The following is a 19,823-nucleotide window of genomic DNA, read 5'->3' on the forward strand; positions in this document are numbered from 1 at the left end:
TATGTAAAGCCTAGTAGCTTCCAAGATAAGTTCTTTGAATGCTTCCCATTTTGAATTTGCAGTTGGTAACATCATCAGTTGGTCCCACTGTATAGAATTTAAATACTGTCTCAGTCCATCGTAGTCGCCTTTACGAAAGCAATAACCCTTCCCTTTACCCTAATGGTAGTTACCTCTTTGAGTAAATCCCACTTCAGCACACTGTGATCACTACCACCTAGTGGTTCATTTACCTGCAGATTCTTAATGCTGAAGAATCACTGCTGATAATCAAATCAAGAGTATTACTCCCTCTAGTTGCCTCCCGAACATGCTGATGTAGAAAACAGTCATCCAATAAATCCGCAAAAGCCTTGCTAGTGTGTGAGTGACTAGCCCCCAAATTCCAGTCAATATCTGGGAAATTAAAATCCCCCATTATAAGACTCTCTGATTTACTGGCCCACTCCATTTCCCTTTACAATTTCTTATTATAACAATCCTTTTTGTTTTAACATGATGTTCCCACATTGACTCAACAAAACTTAGAGAAGAATGTTAAACTTAACAGTATAATAGTGAAATTGATGAGGTTGGGGTTGTGGTTTCTTAGAAATTCAAGGGTCCTGTCAAAAACACGTATAAATCAAGAGTCAGCTGTATTGCAGATTCCATACAAATATGTTGAAAAATGAATTATGATTAATTTCTGTACATTTCTGAGAATTTGTCAATGTGTCCAGTCTTTTATTTACTGAAAAAAAAAGTACCATTTAATAATTATTTTTTAATTTATAACATTGGGAAAAAGTGACCTACTCTGCAATTCTAATAAACAGTAACTCAGTGAAATGTTGCATGGATTGCATGTCATTGTGGTGTTTCCAGGAAGGGCTCTCCCTTCCTTTAGTTCTAACAAATTTGGGGTCTGCATCAGAAAGTTAGTGAAGGGTGCCACGTATATGTTAGCATCACAGTTTTTTTTTTCTTTTTGTACTACTATTAAAAAAATACGGTCTAACAAAACTTTATTATTTATTTTTTTCTACTACTTTATTGTTATTTATTTATTGTTATTATTAATTTTTTTTATAATGGATAAATGTTAATTGTTTTATCCCATGTACCACAGCATAATAGCATATGTATTGAATATGTAGGAATGGCTGATTGTACCATAATAGTGCTTGAGGGGTGAAGGGGGAGAAATTTTAGCATTTTAAAAATGTTTTAATTAACCATCTAGTGAGCATGTCAGAAAAGTTATGACAACATATGTATTAGTGTGCAAAATATACTATTAGGAGAAAAGTAAAAAGATAGTACTGATTTAAAAAGTTATGCAAGTTATGTATGTATGGTTATGCTATTAGTTAAGAAACACATAAAAACCAAGGAAGTGAAGCCAGTCGACATCGCTGGACAGTGCAGTGTTGAGTCAGTTTGGTGTGACATAAACATTGGGAGATCAAAATTGAGAGTAGGAGTGTGCTATAGGCCTAATGACTCTGATGAGTATAATAAGGAACTGTACAGGGAAATAGAGTGGGCCAGTAAATCAGAGAGTCTTATAATGGGAGATTTTAATTTCCCAGATATTGACTGGAATTTGGGGGCTGGTTACTCACACACTAGCAGGGCTTTTGTGGATTTATTGGATGATTGTTTTCTACATCAGCATGTTCGGGAGGCAACTAGAGGGAGTAATACTCTTGATTTGATTATCAGCAGTGATTCTTCATGCATTAAGAATCTGCAGATAAATGAACCACTAGGTGGCAGTGATCACAGTGTGCTGAAGTGGGATTTACTCAAAGAGGTAACTACCATTAGGGGTAAAGGGAAGGGTTATTGCTTCCGTAAAGGCGACTACGATGGACTGAGACAGTATTTAAATTCTATACAGTGGGACCAACTGATGATGTTACCAACAGCAAATTCAAAATGGGAAGCATTCAAAGAACTTATCTTGGAAGCTACTAGGCTTTACATACCAACTAAGAAATATTGTTCAAGGTTTAGGCCAAAATGGATGTCAGATGAACTAATGAGGCATATGGCAGAGAAGAAAAATGCATGGGATACATACAAATTAACATATGACACAGAAGCCTATGATAGATACAAGTTGATATGCAACCAAGTTACAAAGGAGGTTAGGCAGGCGAAGGCAGATTACGAGAAATCCTTGGCAAGGGATGCAAAGAAAAACAGCAAAGAGTTCTTTACTTATGTAAACTCTAGAAGGAAGGGGATGAATCAGATTGGTCCACTTGATATTGATGGGTCAAGTGTTGATGATCCTGCTCAGGTAGCTAACCAATTAAATGAATATTTTGCATCGACATTCACACATGAGGAGTTATTCAGCGAGGGGAATGCCAGAGGTGTATTCAACTCTAGCAGTAAGCTACAGAATCTTGAAATAACTGGGAGTAAAGTGGAGGAGAAACTGTTGAAGATAAACACAAGAAAGGCACCCGGGGTGGATGGGATCTATCCAGTTATATTAAAGGAGGCAGCAAAGGTAGTAAGCAAACCCTTAGCCATAATTATGAGAGCTTCCTTGGACTCAGGGGAGGTACCCATAGACTGGAAATGTGCAAATGTGACCCCAATTCACAAAGGAGGATCAAAGGCTGACACAAGTAATTATAGACCTGTGAGCTTAACTTCTGTTCCAGGAAAATTAATGGAGGCACTGGTTAAAGAAGCACTGCAGGATCATTTAGACAAGACTTCAGTTATAGCTCAGACACAGCATGGTTTTGTTAAGGGGAAGTCTTGCCTGACCAACTTGATTGGATACTATGATGCAGTCACAAAAGAACTGGATGCAGGGAATAACTTTGATATTATATACTTGGATCTTAGAAAGGCTTTTGATACTGTTGCACATGGAAGACTGCTACACAAATTGGAGCAGTGTGACATTGGAGGCAAATTGCTGCTATGAATAAAGGGGTGGTTGAGGGGGAGAAGACAGAGAGTGGTAATCAATGGACACTGCTCATCGTGGACTGATGTTATTAGTGGAGTCCCTCAGGGCTCAGTGTTGGGTCCATTATTGTTTTCTGTATTTATAAATGATATTGATGATGGTATATCGGGCTTAATGTCCAAGTTTGCAGACGATACAAAGGTTGGCAGGGTTGTCAAGGACACTACTGACACTATGCTGCTGCAGCAGGATCTGGATAGGTTGAGCAGATGGGCTGAGAGGTGGCAAATGAAGTTTAACATTGACAAATGTAAAGTACTACACATGGGGACCAGCAACCCCAGAGCAACGTATCAACTCTGTGGTACTACACTGACAGTGGTAGAGAATGAAAGGGACTTGGGGGTGGTTGTGCAGGCAGATATGAAGTTCTCTGAGCAGTGCAGACGGGCTACAAGAGTAGCTCATGGAGTATTGTCAGTGATATACAGGAATTTTTCCAGCAGGGATAAGGAGGTGATTATTCCATTGTATATGGCGATGGTCAGGCCACACCTAGAGTACTGTATACAGGTCTGGAGGCCTCATTTCAAGAAGGATGTAGAGCTGCTGGAACGAGTACAGAGAAGGGCAACAAGATTAGTGAATGGAACAAAGGGGTGCTCTTACGAAGAAAGGCTTAAGTTTTGCAAATTACAGTGTTTGGAGACTAGGCACCAGCGAGGTGATCTGATAGAGGTGTATAAAGCCTTGAATGGTTTGAGCATGCTCAATGCTGATGGGATTCTTCCTCTAGCTCAGAAAAATCACCTGAGAGGGCATAAATTCAAATTGAGGAAAGACAGATGTAGAATAGACGTGCGGAAATTTGCCTTTAGCCAGCGGGTGGTTGGTTGGTGGAACAGACTTCCATCCCTTGTGGTGGAGGTTGATAGCCTAAATAAGTTTAAGGTTCAGCTGGACAGGTATTTTGAACGAACAGAGGGGTGAAGTGGAAGTGGGTTTTTTTTTTTTTTTTTGGCTGATGCTGCATAAGCTTGCTTTCTTGCATCAAATGCCTCTACTAATGCTAATGCTAATGTACTTTGTGATAATTACAGCTGTTATGTTAACAATATAAAAAGATACAGTTAAAAAAATTTAATTGTATACATTTTTTTTAATAATTGCAACAAAATGCCTACAACGACTAAATTCTTTCTTGGATCAAAGAGCACCAAATAAGTGTGTACACTAGTATCTCTTGTATGTGCTCAATTTTTGTTAAAAAAAAAAAAAAGAATAAATTGAAATGGAGATTGTTTGTGCTTTTATTTTAATTTAAATAACTTGTTTTAAAAAATAAGGTTGGTCATGCCAAAAAAATCATGTATGCAGTATACCAATGCCCTCGGTTATCACTGAATTATGACCACCTACCTAATGCCATGTTGGACCACTGCTTGCATGGATTACAGCCACTATTTGCTTAAGCATTGACTGCACCAGATACCTGAAGACATCTGCAGCAATGCTGCCTACAAGGCTTTCCATAGTTTTGGAATAGATGACAGTTGTATGTCCATATGCCTCACTGTTTGTTCCAACACCACCCACATGTGTTCAATTGGATTGAAGTCAGACAAATTTTTAGGCCAAACAAGATGGGCGATATTTTCACCACGTTCCTTGAACCACTTGTGCACAGTGCAGGCCAAATGACATACCGCATTATCGTCCTGGAAGATCCTGTTTCTGTCCCGTAAAAAATGCAACACACACATGGGCTCCTAAGAGCTTTTGGTAGACCTCACAAGTGAAATGTTGGTCCATACACACCAGTGTCCTGGTCCTTGCCGTGAAAAAACATACCCCATATTAAGCAACCACTGCCACTTGCTTGGATAGTGGGCACCATGCACGATGGGTCCATTGATTCATGTTGCTTGCACTACTCGTGAAGGCGTTCACCGGCATGTTGCAACAGTTGTTTGGTTTCATCCGACTGGCAGACTGGTTTCCAGGCCTCCAGTGTCCAACCAGCGTGCTATTGACACCAGTGCATTCACCATTGACAGTGATCAGTGGCGAGGGGAGGGTGTCTCTTGAGTCATCCACTGTGGACCCCATATATCTGAGTATACAGCACTTCGTCAATTGGGATATTGTTCTTGCATTTCCCATATTCTTTGCAATATCAATGTTGCACAGTGATCTTCAGTTGAGTGTACAACGAGTTGCACCACCTTGTGTAATCCTTTACAGCAGGGGTGGCCAACGAGTTGACTGCGATCTACCAGTCGATCGCGGATTTAATTTCGGTCGATCACGACGAATTTTAAATATACTGTCATCCCTCGATTTGTGCACCTTGTGCAATGAAATTTTTGAGATGGTAGATCTCTGCACATTTTGAAGGAAAAAAGTAGGCCGCGTCACAAATTGAGTTGGCCACTCCTGCTTTACAGTTATGTCGGTTGGGAGGTGGTTTAACCCATTTGACACCATTCTTTGTACATCTTAACCACAGTGGGATATGAGCAACCAACAAGATGTGGTAGTGCCCAATGCACGATCTTCCATAATCAAGCCCTTTTGAAACTCCGTGATACCTTTACTATATCCCATAAATGCTATTTTATCACTTTGACTTGCATGACCAGATGAAAATTACCTCTGCTCTACCATACAATTACCTCTGCTCTAGCATACAAAGCTTTGGCTTTTTATACTGCAAGCTATGCAACATAGTCCATTACAGATAGGATGGTAATAATTCAGTAATTACTAAGTTTATTTTTAATAATGAAACATTCATTTAAGCTATCAACTTCCACAATAACATGTGGAAGTTTCTTTAGCATTCAACCACCTGCTGGCTAAGGGCAAATTTCTGCACAACTATTCTACAAATATCTTTCTCCAATTTGAATTTATTTCCCCCCAGGTGCATAATCTGAGCAAGGGGAAGAATCCCATCAGCATTGAGCTTGCTCAAACTATTCAAGGCCTTTTACATCTCAATCAGATCACCTCACAGGTTCCTAGTCTCCAGATGCTGAAATTTGCAGAAATTAACTTTTTTTTGGTAAGAGCAACCCTTTATTCCCCTCGCCAATCTCATTGCCCTTCTCCATACTCGTTTCAGCAACTCTTCATCCTTCCTAAAATGAGGCCTCAAGACCTGTATGCAGTACTCAAGGTGTGGCCTGATCATTGCCTTATACATAGGGATAATCACCTCTTTATCCTGCTAGCAAAATTCCTGTATATCATTGACAAGACCCCATGAGATGCTCTGGCAGAGCATCTCATGGGGTCTGGCATGAGATGCTCTTTCTAAGCAATGCAGACAGGCAGTATTGCTTAGAAAGTTATATATCTGACTGCACAATTACTCCCAGGTCTTTTTCATTTTCCAGTATGCTGAATGTAGTACTGCACATTTGGTACACTACTCTGGGGATATTGCTACTGATGCAGTACTATGAATTTGTCAATGTTAAACTTCAGTTTCCACTTCTCTGCCCAACCTTTTTAAATCCTGTTCAGTAGCATACCTTCATTACTGTCATTAACAACCATGCCAACCTTTTTATCGTCTGCAAACTTGGACATTAAGTCTGATATACCTTAACAACATCATTGATAAATACAGAAAAAATACAAAAAAATACCAAAATCCAATGGACCAAAAAATTAACACTGGGGGAACTCCACTAATAACCTTACCCCATGAAGAGCAGTGTCCATTGATTACCACTCATTGTCATCTCACACTAAACCACCCCTTTATCCATAGCAGCAACTTGCCCTTAATCCCAAACTGCACCAATTTGTACAGAAGTCTTCCATTTGCAACAGTATCAAAAGCTTTTCAGAAATCCAATTATATGATATCAAAATTATTTTTTGCATCCAAAATTATTTTTTTCCTTTGTGACCACTCAAATCGTAGTATCCAATCAAATTGGTCAGGCAAGATTTCCCCTTGATAAACCCAGCCTGTGTCTTGAACTTTAACTGCAGTTTTGTCTAGATGATCCTGCAAGGTTTCTTTAACTAGTAACTCCATTATTTTCCCCGGAACAGACATTAAACTAACAGGCCTGTAATTACTCGTGTCACCCTTTGATCCTCCTTTGTGAATTGGGGATACATTTGCACATCCTCAGTTTGCCTCAGTTTGTGGAAACTCCCCTGAGCCTAAGGATGCTCCCATAATTATGGCTAATGGTTTGCTTACTTCTTTTGCTGCCTCTAATATAACTGGATAGATCCCTTCCATCCCAGGTACCTTTCTTATGTTTAACTTTAACAATATCTCCTCCACTTTGCTCTCAGTTATTACAAAATCATTTAGCTCCTTGTTAGAGTTTAAAAAACTTCTGTCCTCCACTTCCCTACAGAATTCCTCATGTGTGAATGTAGATGCAGAGTACTCATGCAGTTTGTCACCTACCTGAGCTGGATCATCAGTAGTTGAACCATAGAATTCAAGTGAACCAATCTGATTCATCCCCTTCCTTCTTTACTTAAGTAAAGAAATCTTTGCATCCTCTGGCAAAGATTTCTCATAATCTGCCTTCGCTTGCCTAACCTTCTTTGTGACTTATTTACAGACTAGCTTATATCTATCATAGGCTTCTGTGTTGCTTGATAATTTATATGCATCCCTTGCAGTTTTCTTCCTGCCAAGAGTCTCATTAATTCATCTGACATCCATTTATACCTAAACCTGGTGCAGTATTTCTTAGTTGGTATGAAAAGCCTAGTAGTTTCCAAGATTAATTCCTTGAATTCTTCCCATTTAGAATTTGATGTTGGTAACATTATCAGTAGGTCCCACTGTATACAATTTAAAAACTGGACCACCATAGTCACTTCTACAAAAGAAAAAAATCCTTCCCTTTACCCCTGATGGTAGTACATCTTTAAGTAAATCCCACATCAGTATACTCATCACTGCCACCTAGTGGCTCCTTTATCTGCTTATGCTTAATTGCTGCTGATTAACAGACCAAGAGTATCACTCCTTCTAGTTGCCAGTGGTGAACATGCTGCTGTAGAAAACAATCATTCAATAAATCCATAAAAGTCTTGCTAGTGTGCGAGTGATCAACCACAAGTTCCAGTCAGTATCTGGGTAGTTAAAAACCCCCATTATAAGACATTCTGATTTACTGGCCCATTCTATTTCTCTATGCAATTGTTTGTTGTACTCATCAGAGTTATTAGGCCTATAACACACTCGTACTCTCATTTTTGCTTTCCCAGTGCTTATGTCACACCAAACTGACTTGACATTGCACTGGCCACCCATGTCAATTGGATGCACTGTCTTAGATTTTATGTTTCCTCACTAAGCATTCTTATCTCCCTTCTTATCCTGTCAGGCCTTTCTCTACATGTCACGCCCATTTTACAGATTTCTCTATATCATCACAGAATTATTGGAGGAGATGGTCTGGGGGCTGCATATTCCAGTAGAAGCAGTGCGAGAATCACTTTCACCTCTGCTTGCAGCTATTGTTAATCTGTCTGTGTATCCCCCCAAGCAAGCAGTTTTCTGATACACCTAACAGGTGTGTCAGAAAATGCCTTGATGGCATCATCAAATATTCTTGCATCCTTTCTACTTAAGGATATCCCATCCCTGTAGAAGCAGTCTCTCCTGGTAACAAGCACAGGCCATACTGGGAAAGCTTCTACCCCACAAGCATTGCACAATCTCTCCTAGGCCGATTTGATTGACAAAGATGTCATTATATACTTCCTCCTCTCATTTCTATGCAGAATTGCAGACACTTTCAAATTTAACCCAACTCATGACTTTTTTCCAACATTGAACTCTACTTGTTAAGTATGTCCAGGTCTCCTACTCTTAATGTCATAGTGTCAACGGGACCCCGATTGAAATCCTTCAAGGGCATCCACCTTGTTCTTCAAGCTCTCCCTAACATCCTCACATTGTTTACATTGAGCACCCACAATGGTCCTTGAGGTTGTCACAAACATTTTCTCAGATATGCCAGACAAGCTGTACTTGCTACCTGGGAGTCTAAAACACTGATGGAACTGATATTCGGGTGACACTCAAGTCAAGTGGACCCAATTTCGGCGAAGTCCGGATGGGTTGTGACAGCCAAATCCTCTGCTTGCACCTTCACGGTGGTGGGACTGTTAGTAATCGTGGGTATAACCTCCATGCACAAGTACATGGTGGGTGACTACCCAGGTGTGAACCAACGTAAGCAGAGGTCAAGGTGTGGTGCCCACACCACATGGAGGAACGCCTCCCCTGTATGTTACCAGGCAGTACTAGGTGGTAGATGACTCTCATCAACCGGTGCAATACCACCACTTTGCTTATTGGAGGCTTGAAGTGGCGGAACCCATGTTTAGTCTCTAGAGCTGTTCCGGTCAACCCTTCCCAATCTCTTCCATCATACAATATGATTGATGACTTTTGAGGTTATGATGAACATCGTGGCGAGATCCAATATTCCTTACATCTCGATGTACAGCTCTAAAACGGTGTTCGCAGGCCGGCCGCTAGTTAGTACACCGGACCGAACCTATGGGTAACTCTCTAGGAGACTACCGGATCAGCTAGTGTATAATCTTGCTACCTCTACTCTGCCAGATAGTGACTGGAGGGAGTCCGAGTAGTGTGTGTGTGTGTGGGGAGCATTGTCGAGGCCACGTTATCAAGGATCTGGGTATATTCTTACCATATGTACGCCATACCCAAAAATTTAATTACGTCATACAGCATGTCCCACCCACCTTTTCTTACTATTGAATGCACCATGAATTGTCAAACTAATAGAGCAAGCTTATCTGTGAAAAGATCTAAACCCCCCAAGCACTTCCTAATTCATTTCACAAATATATACGTGGTCCCAATTCTAATTTCAACGATGTCCATTTCCACTTGCAATCTGCCAAACCCCATGTACTTTTTCTGACAGAATCTCAGTTATCAGTTGATTCAACTACTGCTCATCTCAGATGTCCAAATTATTCGCTGTATGATTCCTTTCGCCTCAAAGGTGGTACTTGTGCATATGTCCGTTCCGATATTCCCTGTCAGAGACTTGGCAATTTGGAATCTCCTTTCTTTGATCTTCTCTGGCTTAAAATCTCTCTACCTCATTGTGTCAAATTCATCTGCTGTCTCTACCGTTCTCCCAACTCCACTAATCACTTGGAGCTCTTGACTTCCTCTCTTTGCAACTTGACTTTCTCCAGTCCAACTTTCCTAACAGAGAGGTAATTTTCCTTGGTGATTTTAATGTTCACAACTCCAGCTGGCTTCCGTTTTCCAGTCACACCGACCCAGCTGGTTCAGATGCTGAGGCTTTTGCAATTACTAATGACCTTGCACAGATTGTTCATTTACCTACAAGAATACCAGACAATCCTAAACATACAGCCAACACGTTTGATCTTTTTCTCACAAACAACCCTTCTAAGTACACGGTCAAAGTCAGTGGTCCTTTAGGCACCTCAGATCACAACTTGGTGACTGTCCCTTCTCCAATGGAGCCTTTATCTCATGGCTATTCCCGACCTCGTATTGTTTGGCATTACAAGAATGCAAAATGGGATGACCTGCGAGATTTCTTTTCTTCTTTTCTTTGGTCGGATTACTGTTTCAAAACTTCTGATGTCAACGTTTTCTCAGATCGTGTCAGTGAAATTATTCTTGCAGGAATGGAATCCTTTATCCCACACTCCATTTTAAAATCTCGTCCTTTATCTAAACCTTGGTTTTTCCAATAAATGTGCTAAGGTTGTTCAGTTAAAGTTGTTTTTAGTAATTGGTTATCCAGTTTTCTCTCTGATCGCTCACTGAGGGTGATGGTAGATAGCTGTCTTCTAACTGCTCCACGAATGCCGGTGTCCCCCAAGGTTCAGTTCTTTCCCCCACTCTTTTCCTCTTGTATATTAATGACCTTCTTCCATTGACTGGAAATCCTATCTATAGTTTTGCCGATGATAGCACATTGCATTCCACTTTCCATTTTGTGAAACCTTGCCCTGTTCAATCAGCTTCAACTTCTCGAAAATCTGCTACTAATTCCTTGAATGCCGATCTTCAGGTAATTCTCCAGTGGGGCAAAGACAACTTAGTTGATTTCAACCCTTCTAAAACTCAGCCTTGTCTTATATCTCACAAAAAAGATTCTTCTGCTCCTATGCTTATCTTTAGTGACACTCTGATTTCTAGGCAAAATGATATATCTCTTTTGGGGATTACCCTGACTTCTAATCTCTCTTGGCACAAGCATTACAAATATTGCTTCCTATTGCTTCCTCTGCATCTAAACAACTTGGTTTTTTTCTTTCACTCTCGGCATTACTTTTCTTCCAAACAACTGCTCACTCTGTATAAATTGCAAATCCGCCCTGCCATGGAATATTGTTCCCACATCTGTGGTGGTGTCCCCAAAACCTCTCTCAGGCTTCTTGATTCCATTCAGAAGAGGGCTGTTAGGTTAATTAATGATTCATCTCTAACAGAGTCTCTCCACTCGCTGTCTCATAGATGTACTGTTTCTGCTGCATGCCTCTTCTACAGATACTTCCATGGGCACTGTTCTTCTGAATTGGCTTCTATAATTCCTGCTCTCTCTTTCAAAACTGTCCGAACACATGCTGCCACCAGCCAACACCCATTTACACTCCAACTTCAAACTCACAGAACCAACTTTTCATCTTCCTCGTTTATTCATTCAACTGCTGTTTTCTGGAACAACCTTCCTTCATACGTATTTCCTGAAAATTACAGTCTACAGAAGTTCAAGTCCATTGTCAAACAAATATCTTCTTTCGTCTTCTCAACCTCCAATGCAAGCACGGTACTAAGTACTATAGGTTCTAATACCTCTGGTGTTTGGGGTTTACATAAAAAAAACAAAGACATTCCCTTTGGCATTATCATGTTGCATTCCTGATGGCTCCTCAAACATCAAACAAACAGTACATTTTGCTCAGCCTGGTCTGTGCTTGTTAACAGGAGAGACTACTTCTACAGAGATGGGATACACTTAAATAGAAAGGGTGCAAGAATATTTGCTGATGCTATCGAGGCAGAGTTACGTGAGTCGGAAAACTGCTAGTTTGGGGGATACACGGACTAATATATTAACAGTATCCCCTGTTAGAGGTGAAAGTGATTCTTGCACTGCTTCTATTGAAATGCAATTCAGCAGCACCCTGGAAATAAGGCAATGGGGATTTCGAGGACTGCTGGGAGTCATAGTGGAACAAATAAATACATGGGCTGTGTTAGTGTAACTAAGAGTAAAAACCGGTACATGTATACTTGCATGTACACCAATGCTAGGACTATAGTTAATAGATTTGATGAGCTTGAAGTGCTAGTCAGGACATCAAAGGCAGATATTGTTGGGATATCAGAGACATGATGTCACACAGACGTAAGCAGTGCAGAATTGGAATTTGGGGAGTACAATGTGTAAAGAAAGGATAGACAAGACAGGAAGGGAGGAGGGGTTATGCTGTTAGTTAAGAAATGCATAAAATCAAAAGAAGTGCATCTAATTGATGTTGATGGACAATGCAATGTTGAGTCTGTTTGGTGTGACATAAGCACTGGAGAAGGAAAAAAAAAAAAGAGAGTAGGTGTGTGTTATAGGCCTAATCAATCTGATGAGTATAATTAGCAATTGTGCAGAGAAATAGAGTGGGCCAGTAAATCAGAAAGTCTTATAATGGGGGATTTTAACTTTCCAGATATCGACTGGAACTTGGGGGTTGGTCACTCGCACACTAGCAAGACTTTTGTGGATTTATTGTGTGACTGTTTTCTACAGCAACATGTTCGAGAGGCAACCATAGGGGAGCCGCCTCCGTAGCCAGGTGCGAAGGACCAGCAGTGCGTAGCACACGCTTCTTGATTAGACCGGGGTTCAACCCCATCATCACCACCAAATACGGAGGATGTGGAAAGGTCAGGGAATGACCACCGCATATCCCAGAGTAATATGGACTTAGTTGCTAATGATCCTAAAAACCAAATAACAAACAAACAAGCAACCATAGGGAGTAATACTCTTGATCTGATTATTAGCAGTGATTATTCATGCATTAAGAATTTGCAGTTAAGGAACCACTGGGTGACAGTGATTACAATGTACTGATGTGTTAATTACTTAAAGATGCAACTACCATCAAGGCTAAAGGGAAGGGATATTGCTTTCGTAAAGGTGACTACAGGAATCTCAGACAGTTTTTAAATTCTGTACAGTGGGATCAACTGATGATATTACCAACGTTGAATTCTAAATGGGAAGCCTTCAGGGACTTAATTTTGGAGGCTACTAGACTTTTCATTCCAACTAAGAAATACTATTCAAAGTTTAGGCCTAAATGGATGTCAGATAAATTAATGAGGCTCGTGGCAGAGAAGAAAAATGTATGGGATGCATATAAAGTATCAGGTGACACAGAAGCCTATGGCAGATATAAACTAGTCTGTAATCAAGTCACAAAGGACGTTACGCAGGCGAAGGCAGATTACTAGAAATCCTTGGCAAAGGATACATAGAAAAACAGAAGAGAGTTCTTTACTTATGTAAACTCTAGAAGGAAAGGGATGAATCAGTTTGGACCACTTAACATTGATGGGTTGACTATTGATGAACATGCTCAGGTAGCTGATAAACTGAATGAGTATTTTTCATCTACATTCACACAAGAAGTTATTCAATGAGGGGAGTACCAGAAATTTATCAAATTCTAACAGGGAGATAAGTGATTTTTTAATAACTAAGAGCAAATTGGAGGAGAAATTGTTGAAGGTAAGCATAAAAAAGGCACCTGGGATGGCTGGGATCTATCCAGTTATATTAAAGGAGGCGGCAAAGGAAGTAAGCAAACCCTTAGCCATAATTATGAGAGCTTCCTTGGACTCAGGGGAGGTCCCCATGGACTGGAGGTGTGCAAATGTATCACCAGTTCACAAAGGGGTTCAAAAGATAACACAAGTAACTATAGGCCTCTTAGTTTAACTTGTGTTCGGGTTAAATAATGGAATCACATGGTTAAAGAAGCATTGCAGGATCATCTAGACAAGACTTCATTAATAGTTAAGATGCAGAATGGGTTTGTTAAAGTGAGGCCTTGTCTGACAAATTTTATTGGATACTATGATGTGGTCACAAAGGAATTGAATGCCAAAAATAATTTTGATATCATTTACTTGGATTTCAGGAAAGCTTTTGATACTGTTGCATATGGAAGACTGCTGTACAAATTGGAGAGATATGGCATTAAGGGTAAGTTGCTATAATGGATGAAGGGATGGTTGAGTGGGAGAAGACAGAGAGTGGTAATCAATGGACACTGCTCTTGGTGGACAAATGTTATTAGTGGAGTTCCCCAGAGTTCAGTGTTGGGCCCATTGTTGTTTTGTATATTTATCAATGATGTTGATGAAGCTATATAAGGTTTAATGTCTAAGTTTGAAGATGATACAAAGGTTGCCAGGGTTGTTAATGACAGTAAAGGCAGTATGCTACTCCAACTGGATCTAGATTGGGGAATACAATGTGTATAGAAAGGATAGACAGGACAGGAGGGGAGGAGGGGTTATGCTATTAATTAAGAAACACATAAAGTCCAAGGAAGTGAAGCCAGTCGAAATCGATGGACAGGGCAGTGTCGAATCAGTTTGGTGTGACATAAGCATAGGGAAATCAAAATTGAGAGTAGGAGTGTGCTATAGGCCTAATGACTCTGATGAGTATAATAAGATATTGTACAGGGAAATAGAGTGGGCCAGTAAATCAGAGAGTCTTATAATGGGGGATTTTAATTTCCCAGATATTGACTGGAATTTGTGGGTTGGTCACTCGCACACTAGCAAGGCTTTTGTGGACTTATTGGATGATTGTTTTCTACATCAGCATGTTCGTGAGGCAACAAGAGGGAGCAATACTCTTGATCTGATTATCAGTAGTGATTCTTCATGCATTAAGAATCTGCAGATAAATGAACCACTAGGTGGCAGTGATCACAATGTGTTGAAGTGGGATTTACTCAAGGAGGTAACTACCATCAGAGGTAAAGGGAAGGGTTTTTGTTTTCGTAAAGGCGACTATGATGGTCTGAGACAGTATTTAAATTCTATACAGTGGGACCAACTGATGATGTTACCAACAGCAAACTCAAAATGGAAAGCATTCAAGGAACTAATCTTGGAGGCTACCAGGCTTTACATACCAACTAAGAAATATTGTTCAAGGTTTAGGCCTAAATGGTTGTCAGATGAACTAATGAGACATGTGGCAGAGAAGAAAAATGCATGGGATACATACAAATTAATGGGCGACATGGAAGCCTATGATAGATATAAGTTGGTCTGTAACCAAGTCACAAAGGAGATTAGGCAGGCAAAAGCAGACTACGAAAAATCCTTGGCAAAGGATGCAAAGAAAAACAGAAAAGAGTTCTTTACATATTTAAACTCAAGAAGGAAAGGGATGAATCAGATTGGGCCACTGGATATTGATGGTTGAACAGTTGAGGATCCTGCTCAGGTGGCTAACAATCTAAACAAGTATTTTGCATCTACATTCACGCATGAGGAGATATTCAGGAAGGAGAATGATGTAGGTAAAGTAAACATTGGCAGTGAGCTGGATGATTTTGTAATAACTGAGAGGAAAGTGGAGGAGAGATTGTTGAGGATAAACATAAAAAAGGCACCTGGGGTGGATGGGATCTATCCAGTTATATTAAAGGAGGCAGCAAAGGAAGTAAGCAAACCCCTAGCCATAATTATGAGAGCTTCTTTGGACTCAGGGGAGGCACCCATAGACTGGAGATGTGCAAATGTAACCCCAATTCACAAAGGAGGATCAAAGGCTGACACAAGTAATTATAGACCTGTTAGATTAACTTCTGTTCCAGGTAAATTAATGGAGGCACTGGTTAAAGAAGCACTGCAGGATCATCTAGACAAGAATTCAGTTATAGCTCAGACGCAGCATGGTTTTGTTAAGGGCAGGTCTTGCCTGACCAATTTGATTGGATACTATGATGTAGTCACAAAAGAACTGGATGCAGGGAATAACTTTGATATTATATATTTGGATCTTAGAAAGGCTTTTGATACTGTTGCACATGGAAGACTGCTGCACAAATTGGAACAGTGTGGCATTGGAGGCAAATTGCTGCTATGGATAAGGGGATGGTTGAGTGGCAGAAGACAGAGAGTGGTAATCAATGGACACTGCTCAACGTGGACTAATGTTATTAGTGGAGTTCCTCAGGGTTCAGTGTTGGGTCCGTTGTTGTTTTCGGTGTTTATGAATGATATTGATGATGGGATATCAAGTTTAATGTCCAAGTTTGCAGATGATACAAAGGTTGGCAGGGTTGTTAAGGACACTACTGATGCTATGCTGCTGCAACAGGATCTGAAAAGGTTGAACAGATGGGCTGAGAGGTGGCAAATGAAGTTTAACATTGACAAATGTAAAGTACTACATATGGGAAACAGTAACCCCAGAGCAACGTATCAACTCTGCGGTACTACACTGACAGTGGTGGAGAATGAAAAGGACCTGGGGGTAATTGTGCAGGCAGATATGAAGTTCTCTGAGCAGTGCAGACGAGCTGCAAGAGTAGCTCATGGTGTCTTGTCAATGATATACAGGAATTTTTCTAGCAGGGATAAGGAGGTAATTATTCCCTTGTATAAGGCAATGGTTAGGCCACATCTTGAGTACTGTATACAGGTCTGGAGGCCTCATTTCAAGAAGGATGTAGAGCTGCTGGAACGGGTACAGAGAAGGGCAACAAGATTAGTGAATGGAACAAAGGGTTGCTCTTACGAAGAAAGGCTTAAGTTTTGCAAATTACAGAGTCTGGAGACTAGGCACCGGCGAGGTGATCTGATAGAGGTGTATAAGGCTTTGAATGGTTTGAGCATGCTCAATGCCAATGGGATTCTTCATCTTGCTCAGAATAATCACCTCAGAGGGCATAAATTCAAATTGAGGAAGGACGGATGTCGGATAGATGTGCGGAAATTCGCCTTTGGCCAGCGGGTGGTTGGTTGGTGGAACCGACTTCCATCACTTGTTGTTGAAGTTGATAGGCTAAACAAATTTAAAGCTCAACTGGACAGGTATTTCGAACGAACGGAGGGGTGAAATGGGAGTGGTGTGTGTTTTTTTTGTGTTTTTTTTTTTTTTTTTTTTGGCTGATGCTGAATAAGCTTGCTTTCTTGCATCATATGCCTCTACTAATGCTAATGCTAGATAAGTTGGGCATATGGGCTGAGAAGTGGCAACTGAAGTTTAACATTGACAAATGCAAAGTATTGCATATGGGTAGCACTAACTGAAGGGAAATGTAACAACTGTGTTGTACTACACTCAGGGAAGTGGAAAGGGAAAAAGACCTGGGGGTAATTGTGCAGTTGAATATGAAGTTTGCTGAGTAGTGCAGACGGGCTGTCAGGGCAGGTCATGGAATCTAGTCAATTATATATATACGAATTTTGCTAGAAGGGATACGGATATTATCCCGTTATACAAGACAATGGTCAGGCCAAACATAGAGTACTGTGTACAGGTCCGGAGGCCTCATTTTAGGATGGATGTAGAGTTTCTAGAATGAGTACAAAGATGGGCAACAAGATTGGTGAGGGGAAGAAAGGGGTGCTCTTACCAAGAAAGGCTTAAGTTCTGCAAATTGCAGCACCTGGAGAGTAGGCATCTGTGAGATGATCTGATTGAGGTGTATAAGGCCTTGAATGGGTTGAGCAAGCTGAATGCTGATGGGATTCTTCCTCTTACTCAGATTAAGAACCTGAGGGGACACAGATTCAAATTGAGGAAAGACAGTTGTAAAATAGATGTGTGTAAATTTGCCTTTAGCCAGCAGGTAGTTGATTGGTGGAACAGACTTCCATCTTTTGTTGTGAAAGTTGACAGCCTAAATAAATTTAAGGCTGAGCTGGACAGGCATTTTGAACAAATGGAGGTGTAAAATGGGAGGTGGTTTGTTTTTTTTTTTGGCTGATGCTGCATAAGCTTGCTTTCTTGCATCGTATGCCTCTGCTAATGCTAATTTCATAAGGCGGTTGTCCTGTGATTCACAGGACAACCACCACCTTCTTAGTTTCCCCCCTAAGCCATGGCACTCCCATTACCTTACGCTTTTGCTTTGCTGCTCTGGTCTGAGGTATGATTTTGGTTCAAATTCAGTATAATTAAAAATACTATACTAAACTCATATCCTAATGCATAATAACACTATGCACCAGTTATGCCGTGAAGTTTACATTATTGAATATATATATATATATATTTCAGTATTGAGCCTACAGTATATGTATTTCTTATCTCCTAGGCGCCTCCATAGTCTGGTGGGCAGGAGCAACAGTGCGTAGCACACGCTTCTTGATTAGACCGGGGTTCGAGCCCGTGACCACCAAATACGGAGGATGCAGAAAGGTCAGGGAATGACCACCGCATATCCCCGGAGCAATATGGCCTTAGTTGCTAATGCTCCTAAAAACCAAATAACAAACAAACTTCTTATCTCCTATCAAGTTTACATTATGTGAATTCCATATCTCCTACCAAGTGTACGTTATATGAATTCCATATCTCCTATCAAGTTTATGTTATGTGAATTCCATATCTCCTAACAAGTTTAAGTTATATATATTATGCTATAACATAATATATAAAACTTAAATGTTTGTAAATTCTAAGTAGTTATATTAGATAATAAATTTAACTATTTATCGCTGACCTATGTGATTCGAACTCTTGAGCTACATGTTTTTTTATACTATATCTACGCCTAATCACCGATACTAAAAGTGCTAAGAATATTAATGTCTTATATTACGGACTACGTGATAAAGTTAAGTTATTAAAACATGTATGTAGTGCTATAAATTATAGTTTATAAGCCTCTGATGATACTGATTACACTGCAACAAAGCTATGTAGAGACCTTCAGTAACTGCTATATCAATACTAAAACAATGGTGGCAATCGAATATTCTTATCGATACAACACAATGCCCAATGCTGGCAGAAGTCGACTATGATTTTTTAAGCAGTTGCAAGGGCCAAGTAAAGAACAAATACACTAAATTAATCAGGAAATCACAAACAAATACTACATTGCTAAATTTAAATCTAAAGTTAGAGAAAAACAATAATTTAAATCGATAAATAAAGTTGCACTTAGCGGCTCCCAAAAAAATGTATAGTTCTCTTAGCCTCATCAGCAGATACATTATGCCCGCTCATATATAGTTTACACTATAAAAAGATATTTTAATTTGAAGACAAATTTGTTTTATGATACATTGGCCATATCTAGTGGTGAAACCATAATGTAATTGGGCAAAACATTATGTAGTAACAAAGTTCTCATTATAAACTGTTAGGTGTTGTTGCCATTTTATATTTTATATCAATAAAGACCACTTATTTTAACTCAGTTTTTTTTTTCTTTCTTTTCTGTTGCATGCAAAAGTTATAATTTTGTTTTTGCTTGATTTTAGCATGCATGCAAGAAAAGGTTTGCCATTGCTGTACTAAGCCCTCCTTCAGTAAGCAAATAAAAGGAAGTAATACTGTCGTATCAAAGTAAGTTAACTGATATTTAATTAATTTACACAATATCAAAACAAAATTATTTGAACTTAGCTTCAGTGGCTTGATAATTCAGTTTATGCTGCATAACTTAAATATATAATTTTGTTAATGTAAATGGTTTTCCAATAAATTAATTTTGAATCTATTAATTAATTTCTATGCAGTATTGAGTGTCATTTTCATTTACTGTGAACGTAGCAGCTACATTATTAAAGTGATGTAATTGATCATGTCTATGTTTCTTGTACTCCACTCCATCA

The 19,823-nt window shown here is 39.8% G+C and overlaps 1 protein-coding gene across 1 annotated transcript in view; it reads left to right on the forward strand.

The window, feature by feature from the left end:
- LOC150088338 (uncharacterized) overlaps positions 1-19,823 on the forward strand; it is a 100,902-nt gene that overhangs the window by 3,743 nt on the left and 77,336 nt on the right. Inside the window, exon 2 of the mRNA XM_090370127.1 lies at positions 19,470-19,554. The gene's annotated coding sequence lies outside the window, so the exon portion shown is untranslated. The remainder of the gene's footprint in view (positions 1-19,469; positions 19,555-19,823) is intronic.

This window comes from Mastigoproctus giganteus, chromosome 3, assembly GCF_048544385.1.
Source record: "Mastigoproctus giganteus isolate SK-2022 chromosome 3, ASM4854438v1, whole genome shotgun sequence".
In the NCBI taxonomy this organism is placed as follows: Eukaryota; Metazoa; Arthropoda; class Arachnida; order Uropygi; family Thelyphonidae; genus Mastigoproctus; species Mastigoproctus giganteus.